The 12,388-nt window shown below is 35.9% G+C and overlaps 1 protein-coding gene and 1 pseudogene across 3 annotated transcripts in view; both read left to right on the top strand.

Moving 5' to 3' along the window:
* Nucleotides 1-12,388, top strand: part of Frmd5 (FERM domain containing 5) — a 327,706-nt gene that overhangs the window by 47,862 nt on the left and 267,456 nt on the right. The window lies entirely within an intron of this gene.
* Nucleotides 4,348-6,574, top strand: LOC143393487 (ribonuclease P protein subunit p25-like protein; annotated as a pseudogene).

Below are 12,388 nucleotides of genomic sequence, written 5' to 3'. Positions count from 1 at the left end.
GATTCATAATACACTGGCATTTATTGAAATGGTAATACATGTTTAGTGTAACTGGTAATTAGTAGTTTGGGTAAATGACAAATCAAACTGTCTTGGCATAGTCAAAGACTGTGCGACTGTGCACCATTTCTTTCTTTTCCCCTCATGTTTTGAATGTAAACTTTTAAAGTCAAGTGTAATACATATAATGAAAATCCCCAATAATAAATATAAAAATAGGTGGGTTTTCATGAAATAGACACTCCCATGTATCAATACCCAGGTCAAAAAAAAAAAAATATTACCAGCACCCCTTAAACTTCCCTCATGGTGGCCCTCTACCATTGCACTACTGTTTTTCTTCTACCAAAGGAAATCACTATCTCAATTATTGATGTCCACAGAATACTTTTACCTATTTTGCATTATTTTAGTATATATTCTTGTGTGTCTTTTTTTCTCAATGTAATATTGGTCCAATTTATCTATATTGTTGTACATAGTTCATTTTAATTACTGTGTGGTATTCCATTGTGCAAACATGCCATAATTCTTTTTTTAAAAAAATATTTCTAGTTGTAGATGGATGCAATACCTTTATTTATTTTTTATTCATTTTTTTACAGTTCTGAGAATCAAAACCAGTGCCTCACACGTGCTAGGCAAGCTCTCTACCATTGAGCCACAACCCCAGCAAATATACCATAATTCTAACTGCATTGTTTTTCTCTTTTTTTGGTATTGAGGATTGAACTCAGGGGTGCTTAACCACTTAGCCATATCCCCAGCCTTTTTTATTTTTTATTTTGAGACAGAGTCTCACTAAATTCCTTAGGACGTTGCTAAGTTGCTGAGGCTGGTCTTGGATATGTGATCCTCCTGCCTCAGCCTCCCAAGTCACTGGGATTACAGATGGGAGTCACTGTACCTGGCTGCATTTTTGTTTTTAATGGACTTTTGAGGGGTGCTTTCAGTTTACTGTTACTACAAATGATGCTAATATAGATGTTCTTATACATGTGTTTTAGTGTCCATATATGATGTGTATATTTATCTATCTACTATCTATCTATCTATCTGAATGAAGTTGTTAGGTCAACAGTATACTTATATTCAACTTTAATAGATACTTCCAAATTGCTTTCCAAAGCAGCTGTACAAGTTATTCTTATCAACAGTGTATATATATATGCTATACTACACCCTCACCAACATATTATTATCTAGCTTTTCAATTATAGCCGTTTCGGTGGATGTATGATGTTATCTTATTTTTAATGTATGGATTTTTAATGGATGTATGATGTTATCTTATTTTTAGTATTAATTTTTTTTTTAGTGAAGTACTTGTATAAGTACTGATTTTCCTTTCTGAATTAACTGTTTTGAAAAATAATTCATAGACCATACAATTCACCCATTAAAGGGTACAATTTGTTTGGAATGGCTGTTGTATAGTCACAGATTTGTGCATCCATCACCACAATCAAGTTAGAACATTTTCATTATATCAAAATGAGACCTTGTATCCTTTAGCCATTATTACCTAATTCTTTTCTTTCATTACCACCTCCCAATCTAATTTTATGTGTATAGATTTGTCAATTCTGGATATTTCAGATAAATAAAATCTTATAGTATGAGGTCCTTTGTGACTGACCAGATATAGAAGACATTATAAAGTGGTTTCAATAAAGGCTTTATCGATAAAGTGTTTTTTTTTGCTCCCTATTTTGAAGCAAAACCAGTTTACTAAAACTTAATTAGCAATATATATCAAGCAGTTTTTACTAGAAGCATCTTATAAGTGTATACTGACTATAAGTCTAAATAATGGTTTTATATCATTGAGTAGTATTAAAAAACATATAAATCCCAAAGAAAAAGCTTTGGTTTTCCAAGTAACCAAACATGTAAGTAGATAAGGAAATTAACATGGCGATTGGGGAAAACTAGCAACTTGTTTTCCCCAATCGCCATTATTTTATTGTATTTTTTTACACTTTCCAGTTTTTAATAATATTTTTAAAAAGTACATATTACAGATTTATGCTCTTCACCATTTTAAGTTTACAATTGTCATGTTAAACACATTCAATGCTGTGTAGCCATTAACACCATTAATCTCCATATCTTTTCATTTTATAAAATTGAAACCATATGCTCACTGAACAATAACTCCTCATTTCCCTGTTTTTCTGGTCCATGGTAACCACCATTCTACTCTCTTGTCTCTATGATTTTGACAACTCTGAATGGTAAGTGGGATCATGCAATATTTACCTTTTTGTGACTGACCAGATATAGAAGACACTGAGCAAGGTTCATCTATGTTATAGCATATATCAGAATTTTCTTCCTTTTCACAGCTGAACAATCTCCCATTGTAGTGTATACCTCATTTTGCCTATTCATTCGTCCCTTAAAAGAAACTGAGTTGCTTCCTTGTTTTAATTACTGTGAATAAATGGTGCTATGAACGTGAGTGTGCAAATATTTCTTTGAGATCCTTGGGGGCATCATATAGCATTTTATTTTTAAGTTTTTGAAGAACTGCCAAATTGTTTTCCATAGTGGCTGTACCATCTGTGTATCATTGACATTCCCACCAACAGTGTACAAGGGCTCCAGTTTCCCCACATCCTCACCAACAATTAGTTTCTCTTTTCTTGGTACTAGCCATTTTAATGGGTGTGAAATAATGTCTCATTGTATTTTTTATTTGCATTTCCTTAATGATTAGTGATGTTGAACATTTTTTCATGTGCTTATTGACAATTTGTTTATCTTTAGAGAAACTTTGATTCAAGTCTTTTTTGCCATTTTTGACTCATGTTGTTTGCTTTTTTGTTGAGTTTTAGTTCTCTGTATATCCTGAATATTAATCCTTCTTAGATATTTGATTTACAAATATCTCCTCCCACCCTTAGGGTTGCTCTTTTGCTCTGTTGCTATCATCTTTTGATGTACAAGTTTAAAAATGTTATATAGCAGGCTGGGGTTGTAAGCTTAGTGGCAAAGTGCTTGACTATCACATGTGAGGCACTGGGTTTGATTCCTAGCACCAGATAAAAATAAATAAATAAAATATGGAGACATTGTGTTCATCTACAACTAAAAAAAAAAAAAAAGAATTCATGAAGTACAAATTGCCAATTTTTTTTCTTCTGTTGCCTAAGCCTTTGGTGTCATGTCCAAGATATTATTGCTAAATTCTATGTCCTGAAGTTTTTGCTTATATTTTCTTCTAAAACTTTTTTTTCCCAATTTTTTGGGGGTACTGGGGATTGAACTCAAGGGAGCTTAATCACACTGAGCCACATCTCTAGCTCTTTTATTTATTTATTTATTTAGTGACAGGATCTCCCTAAATTACTTAGGATCTTGCTAGGCTGTTGAGGCTGGCTTTGAATTTGCGATCCTCCTGTCTTAGCATTCAGAGCTGCTAGGATTACAGGTGTGTGCCACCATGCCAGGTTCTTCTAAAAATTTTATCATTTAGTTTTTACATTTATGTCTTTGATTCACTTTGAGTCAATTCATTAATATGGTATTTGGTAAGGGTTCATATTCATTCCTTTGTAGGTTGATATCCAGTTTTCCTAGCATCGTGATGAAGAGACTCATGATGAAGAAACTGTTGTATCTCCATTGAATGATCTTGGCACCCTTTTCAGGAATCATCTGGCCTTATTTATTTATTTCTGAGCTCTTAATCCTATTCTATTGGAAGTCACTTTGGCTTCATTTTCCACTGAAGAAGAGAAGGGGTTTGCAACGTTGAGGGGAGGTGCAACAATAATGACTGCCTGCTTGCCTGCTACTGGTCTGAACTTATTATTATTATTTTTTTGGTACCAGGAATTGAACCCAGAGGTGATTAACCACTGAGCGACACTCCGGGTCCTTTTTATTTTGAGACACGATCTTGCTAAGTTGCTTAGGGACTTGGTAAAGCTGCTGAGGCTAGCTTTGAACTTGTGGTCCTTCTCCCTCAGCCTCCTGAGTCACTGGGATTGCAGGCATGCACCCCCATGCTTGGCTTAACACCTGTTTTTTTAAATTCCTGTTGAAAGACATAATGCTTTCAACTTAAGTTTACTTCAAAGTGAAATTTTGATTCTATTCTCACCATGCAAAGCCATAATGTATTAACTTTCTGCATAGTAATAGAGCTTCCAATTTTAAGTTGCTGCTTCCATAATGAAAACTCCTTTAGGTTGGTGTGTTTTTCTTCTAATAAAGATGATTAAAATGAAAGACAAGGGGCCCATTATATTTTATCAGTGGCTAAATATGCTCACTAAATTACATGTTTTAAATCTTGAACTTTCTCATTCAGTTTGGCAGAATTATCCTTGGGTAACCATGTGTCCCTGCTGCTTATTAAATGTAATTGGACTGCTAGTGGGCAATCAGAATTGTAACTGTGAGTATATGCTAACATATTCCAGACTCTGAATAGCGACCTTTTACTGTTGAGTTCCTTAGAGTTGGTGTTTTGCACTGAAATGGATTTCCTCTCATATTTTCTGTTTTGAAATATATGTTTCATCTAAGTTTCCATTTACTATTTCTTGTCAACCCTTATTCTAAGAACTGAAACTCTTTCCCTGCTAAACTCCTTTATTGACGCCAGAAATTAATCCCTGACAGTTTTATTGGTGTGAGCACATTTATGAAACACTGTTCTGTAATAGTGAAAAATAAAACATTACTTGAAACAGTGATTTTTAAAGAGAAGTTGGAGGTAATGGGCACACTAAGTTGATGGTTTTGTAACAGATGATTATTTCCCATTCTTGTTTTGGCCTAGAGTGGGTAGCTGGTGCACTCAGTTCTGTGCTGCTTTGCTATCTGCCAGCTACCTGATGGCCTGGAGCATTAGGACCTCAGGACAAATGCTTGCAGGAGGCCTTTATAGATAGATTTGTCAAGCAGAAATCAGTAGTGAAAGAGCAAAAACAGAGAAAAAGACTGCTGCAATTTATATATGATCCCCCTGGGATTCTCCCCCAGAAATTTTTATTTTAAATCTTAGCAAACTGAGGAGAATAAGAGTTTTCTCTCTCCAGAATACTTTATCAGGACAATTCAATAATAACTCTGTGAAAGTGGGTCTCTGGCCAGGTTTCAACCACCAGCTTTCCTTAAGCCTGCTACTGAAAGGGAGCAGCATGGGCTTCCTCAATCTTCTCCCAGTTTAGAAGGTTTGGATGTTCTGTGGATTGCTTCTAGAAGGATTTTATTTGGAAGAAATAAATGGAAAGTCTCAAGAATAACAATGGCATGTTTATGAGTTATATAGGTCTACAAATGTTGGTTGATTATGGTAAATGGATCTAATGCTTTAAGTGGTGGGTGAGGTTTTTAAGTTAGTTCATGGGAAACATTTAGCTCCTGGTACCCTTGAAAAGAGGAGTTGTAGTCTAGGATCCTTTGGGGTCCCTGAACCACAAAGTCCTCCTCTGGGCCTCCTCAGATTCTACCCATGACTCTTAGAAAATGATATTGAATGGGCGCAGTGACATACGCCTATAATATTAGGCGGTGAGGCAACTTAGTGAGACCCTATCTCAAAAACTAAAAAGGGCTGAGGATACATCCAACAGCTTAGTGGTAGAGCACTTTTGGGTTCAATTCCCAATACTGGTCCCCCGCAAAAAAAGTATTGAATGATAATTGTAACATTTATGATTCAGTCTTTTTGCTTAGTTCCTGGTGGAAAGGAAGTAGGAAGTGGCTGCAGAGGATAAAAGATTAAAAATTATTGAATGCTTAGTGTATTTGACACTGAGAGAGCTCTTGGGGGCTTTCATGGTCATGCTGGGTACAATTTTTAGCTTTAGATGCTGTGTATTTCCATTTCTCATTTATAATCAAGTTAAATGTGTTTGGGCTTGGGGTTTGACTCAGTGGTAGAGCACTTGCCCAGCATGTAAAAGGCTCCAAGTTTGATCCCCAGCATTGTTGGACAAAAAAAAAAAAAAAAAGTTCTTTAGACATGCCATCTTGGCTGTGCTGCAAGGATACACTGTGAGTCCCCCTGGGGCTGCAGAGGTGAGATCCAAGGGCAGTGAGATTTACAGATGCCACAGCAAGCTGGGTGGAACACTATTGGAAAGCTTACTCTGTAGAACTCCCAGCACCTTCTCTAATGCCCCAGCTATCTCCTGACACCCTGGAGATATGGGTCCAAGATGGCAGCAAAATCCGAAACCTGCTGGGACTGGCACTGGGTCGATTGGAGAGGGGCAGTGCAAGGCATGTAGTGTTTTCAGGTTCTGCTGGGCTACAGGGAAGGCTGTCAGCTGCACTGAGATTGTCAAGCAGAGGGTTCCAGGCCTGTGCCAGTTCACCAAAATGTGTTTCCTGCATACTGAGGTCAGCTGGATCCCAACTTCACCTGACACGGGCCTAGACCCCCTTACAGTACATCCCAATGTGCCTGCAGTAAGGGTAAAGCTCAGCTGGGACCCCCTGAACCCTAGTGAGTGTGGCTACCATTTCCCAGGAGCACCCCTGGCCTGGCTCCATGACCAGCTTAAATTGTGGTCCCTGACCCCAAAGAAGGCCTCGAGACACCTGGTCCTAAAGATCTGCTGAGCCAGGCTGTTCTCTAGGCCTGAACATCTGAGATAGCTGTGCCTTTTCTGAGGACCCCTTGTGACTGCTCAACATTCCCAATGCAGCTTGGGTCCACAGAAGTCCTACTGCCCCTTCCCTCTGGCCTATGAGAAGAGACTGCTCTGAATAATGCTACGTGTGGTGTGATTTCTGGATTGTTTGAGAAGGGCTTTGCCTTCAGCCTACAGTACATCTTATCTACCTTCTAAAGAGTTCCAAGAATAGAGGTAGGAAATAAAGCTTCTGCCCATTGTCAGATGAAAAACAAAAGTGCTCTACAATCAAGATAGTATTGTCTACTATCCAGTAATGCATTCTCATTTCACTAGTGTAGGTTTTTTTGAGGGGAAATGTTTCTTTGCCTCCAAATTTTGAGGTTAAATTCTCACATCTTGCTTATTAACAGAACTCTTAGAAAGACATTTGTATGTCACAAAATATTTATTCTAGCTCAAGGTTCTCTGTGGTCAATGAAAATATTTTGGCTTTATGCTCATTTCTGTGTTATACAGTATCTTTATAAAAAGCTGATTTCTAGTTCCAGAGTGAACAATTCGTGTTTCTGGAGCACTGAGAATACTAAATGGAAGTAAATCTCATAGGTACTCTGGTGTCAATTCAACAGGAAGATCAATTGATGAAATGTTTCTAGGCTAGCTCTCTGAGGGTGGCAGAATATTTTCTACTCTACAGTTCAGTTTTTGTGGTGTACATCCTTTATGGTCAGGCAGTTTCCCATATTATTTTGGGAGCTGAATTTTAGAACTTCATTTATATTTTTTAAAACATTGTTTACATCTTTTTATGAAGAAGCACAGGATTTGCTTGAAGTATCCCAGTCCTCCTTTTCTTATCTTAAACCATCAAAGTACTTTTTAAAATATTTTTTTAGTTGTAGATGGGCACAATACCTTTATTTATTTATTTTTATGTGGTGCTGAGGATAGAACCCAGGGCCTCACGCATGCCAGACCAGTGCGCTACCACTGAGCCACACCCCAGCCCCCATCAAAGTACTTTTTATGAATTTATATTTATTGTTCTCCTCAAACTTTCCCCTTACCTCAAAGTATTTTGTTTTTTAGAGCTATCAGTTGCTTTCTGTGAATGATAGATTTTTAAAGACATTTTCTGGCCTGCATATTGTAGAGAAACATATTTTTCATAATTATATGTCTTCCATAGAGAGTATAATAATTAGATGATAAATGTGTAGGGTCCCCATAATCTGGTCTCTTCTTAAGTATACTTACAGAATCATTAATTACTGGTTTGTGAGCTTCTAAGAGAAGAAACAAGTTCCTTGATGCTACCATGGGTTCACTAAAACCAAGTTATGCCAGATTTATCTTCTTTGAAAGGTTTAGTAGATTGACAGATCATGGAAATGCACTACGTAAAGCTAAGCCCAAACTCAGCAGAAAGTTGACCACATTTCATAGTATTTTTGAAGGATAGAGGAAAATGCAGACTAATTGCTAATGTAATTAAGTGGATTGGTACTAATGAATCAGTGGAGGAAACTTTCTCTTATGCCTCTAGTGTTCTCTGTTAGAGCTCCTTGATCAACATTTTTAATCAGCTCTTCAGATGAAGGCTTCTGTAGAAGGCATGCTTATTGATTTCGTGAATAACAGTGTGGGTAGGATAATGAATACATTTGATAGCATAAGGAAATATGGAAAAGGTCACTGCAGACAAGGACAAGAGGCTTAACTTAAATAGCCCAGGATGAGAGAGGCTTAGTTGAAGTACAGCTGGTAGGAAAGTGACTTAGCTGTTTAACAGATAGCTAGTGTGGTGTTTTTGGAGTGAATAAATAAGGCTAGTATGAACTTAGGAATCTGTAGGCACCTGCAGTCTGATAACCAGAATTGGAAAGTGAAGCTTCTGCTCTATCCCTTCTGCTTCCAGATTACAAGGAGAATTTAGTTTTGAGTACAGAGAACCCTCAAGGAAAACAAAAAGGACTATTTAGAGCCTACAAATTGTATCAAGAAAGAAAGTCAAAGAAACTGTAGTATTATAGTTCTTTTGAGAAGTTCTATAGTTTTGCTTTTCATATATGTTTTTTTCCCATCAATTTTATTTTATATTTTTTCATCAATTTTATAGGATAGTAGGTAACTAATTTACCTTGTGTATAGCAATTCCTTTATATTGTTATTATTATCCCCATTTATTTTGTTGAATAGTCTTTCTCCCCTCAATTTGTATTGTCACTGTTCAGTATCAACTTTCTGTATAGCATTTGACTGTCTGAATTCTCTATAATGTTCCATTGATCTGTTTGTTTATCCCTGTGCTAGTATCACATTAATTTATTATATTATTTTCTTCAAAACTCTCTTGGCTATTTATAGTTCTTTATTCTTCTGTGTAAACTTTAGAATGAACTTGTCAGGTTCCATAAAAATGTGCTGTAGCATTATTACTGAAATTGTATCAATTTTTAATAGAGTAATTTAAAAAGAACAGATCTGGTTATCCTCCAGGTATTTCTAGTGAACATAATATAGGTCTTTATTTAGTTAGTTTTTTAAAAAAATATTTATTTTTTTAGTTACAGTTGGACGCAATACCTTTATTTTATTTATTTATTTTTATGTAGTGCTGAGGATAGAACCCAGGGCCTCTCATGTACTAGGCAAGTGGTCTACTGCTGAGCCACAACCCCAGCCCTTTATTTAGTTAGTTTAAAAAAAATTTTAAATAAAATTTTGTCTTCTTATTTAGCAGGGACTTATACATATTTTGTTGGGTGTTTTTTTCCCCGTTGCCCTGTAGCATTTGTTGTTATTGTAACTGGTTTATTTTTTAAATAACATTTTCTAAATTTTTTTATTGGTATATAAGAATATTATTTTTATAAGTTGATCTTACATCTAGCAACTTGCTGAATTCCCTGCATTAATTCTAATTGTAGATTCTCTTGGATTTTTTAAAAGTATTTTTATCAGTTGTTGATGGACATTTATTTATTTATTTATTTATTTATATGCAGTGCTGAAAATCGAGCCCAGTGCCTCACACATGCTAGGCAAGCACTTTACCACTGAGCCCTCTTGAATTTTTAAAAAATAAGAGTAATGATAGTTTACAAATAATAACAGTTTTTATAATTCTTTTCTAATTCTAGGCCTTATATATATTTTTTTTTTCTAACTTTATTATACTGTCTGGGACCTCCAAAACACTGTTGACTAAAAGTGATAATAATGGACCTCTTCATTCTATTCTTGACTGTCCCTCTTTACCTTGAAGTTGTTTGACCCTTGTATTACCCCAAGTTTAATATGTGGTACTTTCACTGTTCAGTTCTAGTATTTCATAATAGTTTGATTCTTCCCTATGAGTTATTTTTAAGCACATTATTTTCTTAACATGTGATTAAGGACTCTATTTACTTTTAAAATTTTTATCTAATTATTTATAATATACATGAAAATATGTTTGGTATGATATTTTTTTCTAGAAATTAATTAATGCACCTCTGAGGACTAATATAGAGTAAATTTTTACAAATACCTTGTGTGTGCTTAAAATCAATTTATGTTCTTTTTCTGTTTAATACAGTGTTTTATATCACCTTATATAAATACATACATGTGTATATGCATATGAATATACGTAACTACATACTAACTTTTTGATTAATGATGGACTGCATATACAATGGTAGTCTGATAAGATTATAAAGGAGCTGAAAAATTCGTATTGTCTGGTGATATTGTGGCTGTCATAATATTGTAGTAAAACACACTGCTCACTTGTTTCTGGTGATGCTGGCATAAACAAACCTAATATATAAAGTTAGTAATATGATTATGTACAGAACATAAAACTTGATAATAATAAATATGTAACTGATTTATGTTTTTACTATACTAAACTTTTTTTTCATTATTTTAGAGTGTACTCCTACTCATAAAAAAGGTTTCCTATTAATCAGTGTGCCTGTTACACTGACAGCAGTTTCTGTGTTTACATGCCTCTGGATTGCATGGTTTGATCTCAAGTTGTTTATTATCACAGCCTGAGTATACAAAATCTTCTGCTAACATTGCCAGGAAGAGGCCGTGTTGCATGATTGACCTGGAAAGGAAATTAAATGTGATTAAAGACTATGATGTAGAAAGTGAATGATGGCTATTCCTCACTAGCCAGGCATATCCCATTCTGCCATAGCTACCATCTTGAGGCACCAGAACAAAGTGCTGGAACTTATTACAGGGTCTGCTTTGTTGAAGGCAACGAGGTTAACAAAAATTCAAGAAGTGCCTGTATCTGATATGGGGAGAAGCTTCTGATAACCTGGGTCACAGACCAGACCCTGAGGACCCTTCTCAGCACCCTGAGGATCATGGCCAGAAGGAAGTGTTTGTGATGTTGAAAGAAAAGTCTGGCCTCTACCACAGTGGTGAATTTATTGCTAGCTTTGCATGGTGTAAACAGTTCAAGAATTGTTATTCATTATGTAATATGAAAAGTGAGTGGTGAGTCTGTAAGTGCTGATGTGAAAAGGGCTAAGGGTCACACATGACCCAGCTTCTCTTCCAAGGTGCCTCCTGAATTGCTATACCAGTGCAATGGAGAAGTACTATTTGGAAAAAAATTTCCATAGTTTGCTTATTGTTGATAAAGCTCCTGCATATCTTCTTTTATTGGTGCTCTTCATACCAATCTCAAAGTGATATTTCTCCCTTCAACACTATTTCTTTGATATAGTTAGTGGATCAAGGAGTTATAGCAGCTTTTAAGCCCTGCTACCTTGCGGGATCTTTCCCCAGGCTATTGCTGCAACTGAGAGAGACACTGAGAAAATACCAATGCACTACTGGAAGAATTGATTACAATATCTAAGACTACATCAAGAACCTTGTTTGGGTTTAAAGTGATGCCAACAAGGAGTGTATGAATGACATCTGGATGAAGACACTCAAGAGGTTTGTCGATAACTTCAAATATTTGCCAACGAAGAGGATGTTGCAAAAAGCAACATGGCTATGGTTGAATTGGCAAAAAACTTTAAAATGGGAGTGGATGAGGATGATGTTGAGGAGCTCCTAGAGGTGATTCTCAGGAATTGACTGATGAGGAGTATTTAGAACTGAAATAGGAATACGTAGCTGAAGAAAAGGAAAGAGAGAAGGAGACTGAAGTAAAAGAAAAAGAAGAGCTTCCAAGAAAATGTACAGTGACGGGTTTAGCAGAAGCCTCTGCAGCCTTGACAAGCTTGTCAAAAAGGATAAAAATGCGGATGCCAAGAGGTTTTCATCAACAGAGAGGAATGTTTATAGTACAGTGTCTGCTTTACAAGCAAAGGTATGGCATTAGAAATGAACCAAGTAAACCAATAAGGAGATATTTCTGAAAAGAGGTACACCTTATCAATAAGAACCCTAGGCAGGTCCTTCAGAAGGTGTTACAGAAGAATGCACTTTTATCATAGGCCATGACAGCTCCATGTATAATGACTGCCCCTGAAGACCTGCCAGTGGGGCAGGATGTGGAGGTGGAAGACAATGATATTGATGGTCCTGACACTGTCTAGGCCTCTACCAATGTGTGTTCATGCCTTTGTTTTTAAGAAAAAAGTTTTGACAAGTAAAAGAAATAAAATTTAAAAATAGAAAAAAGTTTTTAGAATAAGGATATAAAGAAGAAAAATATTTTGTACTACTATATAATTTGTGTTTTATGCCGGGTGTTATTACAATGGAGTCAAAAAGTTTTAAAGAATTAGAGTTAATAAAGTTACACTAAGCTAGGGTTAATTTAT

This window comes from Callospermophilus lateralis, chromosome 3, assembly GCF_048772815.1.
Source record: "Callospermophilus lateralis isolate mCalLat2 chromosome 3, mCalLat2.hap1, whole genome shotgun sequence".
In the NCBI taxonomy this organism is placed as follows: Eukaryota; Metazoa; Chordata; class Mammalia; order Rodentia; family Sciuridae; genus Callospermophilus; species Callospermophilus lateralis.
This window is presented reverse-complemented; position numbering and strand designations above follow the sequence as displayed.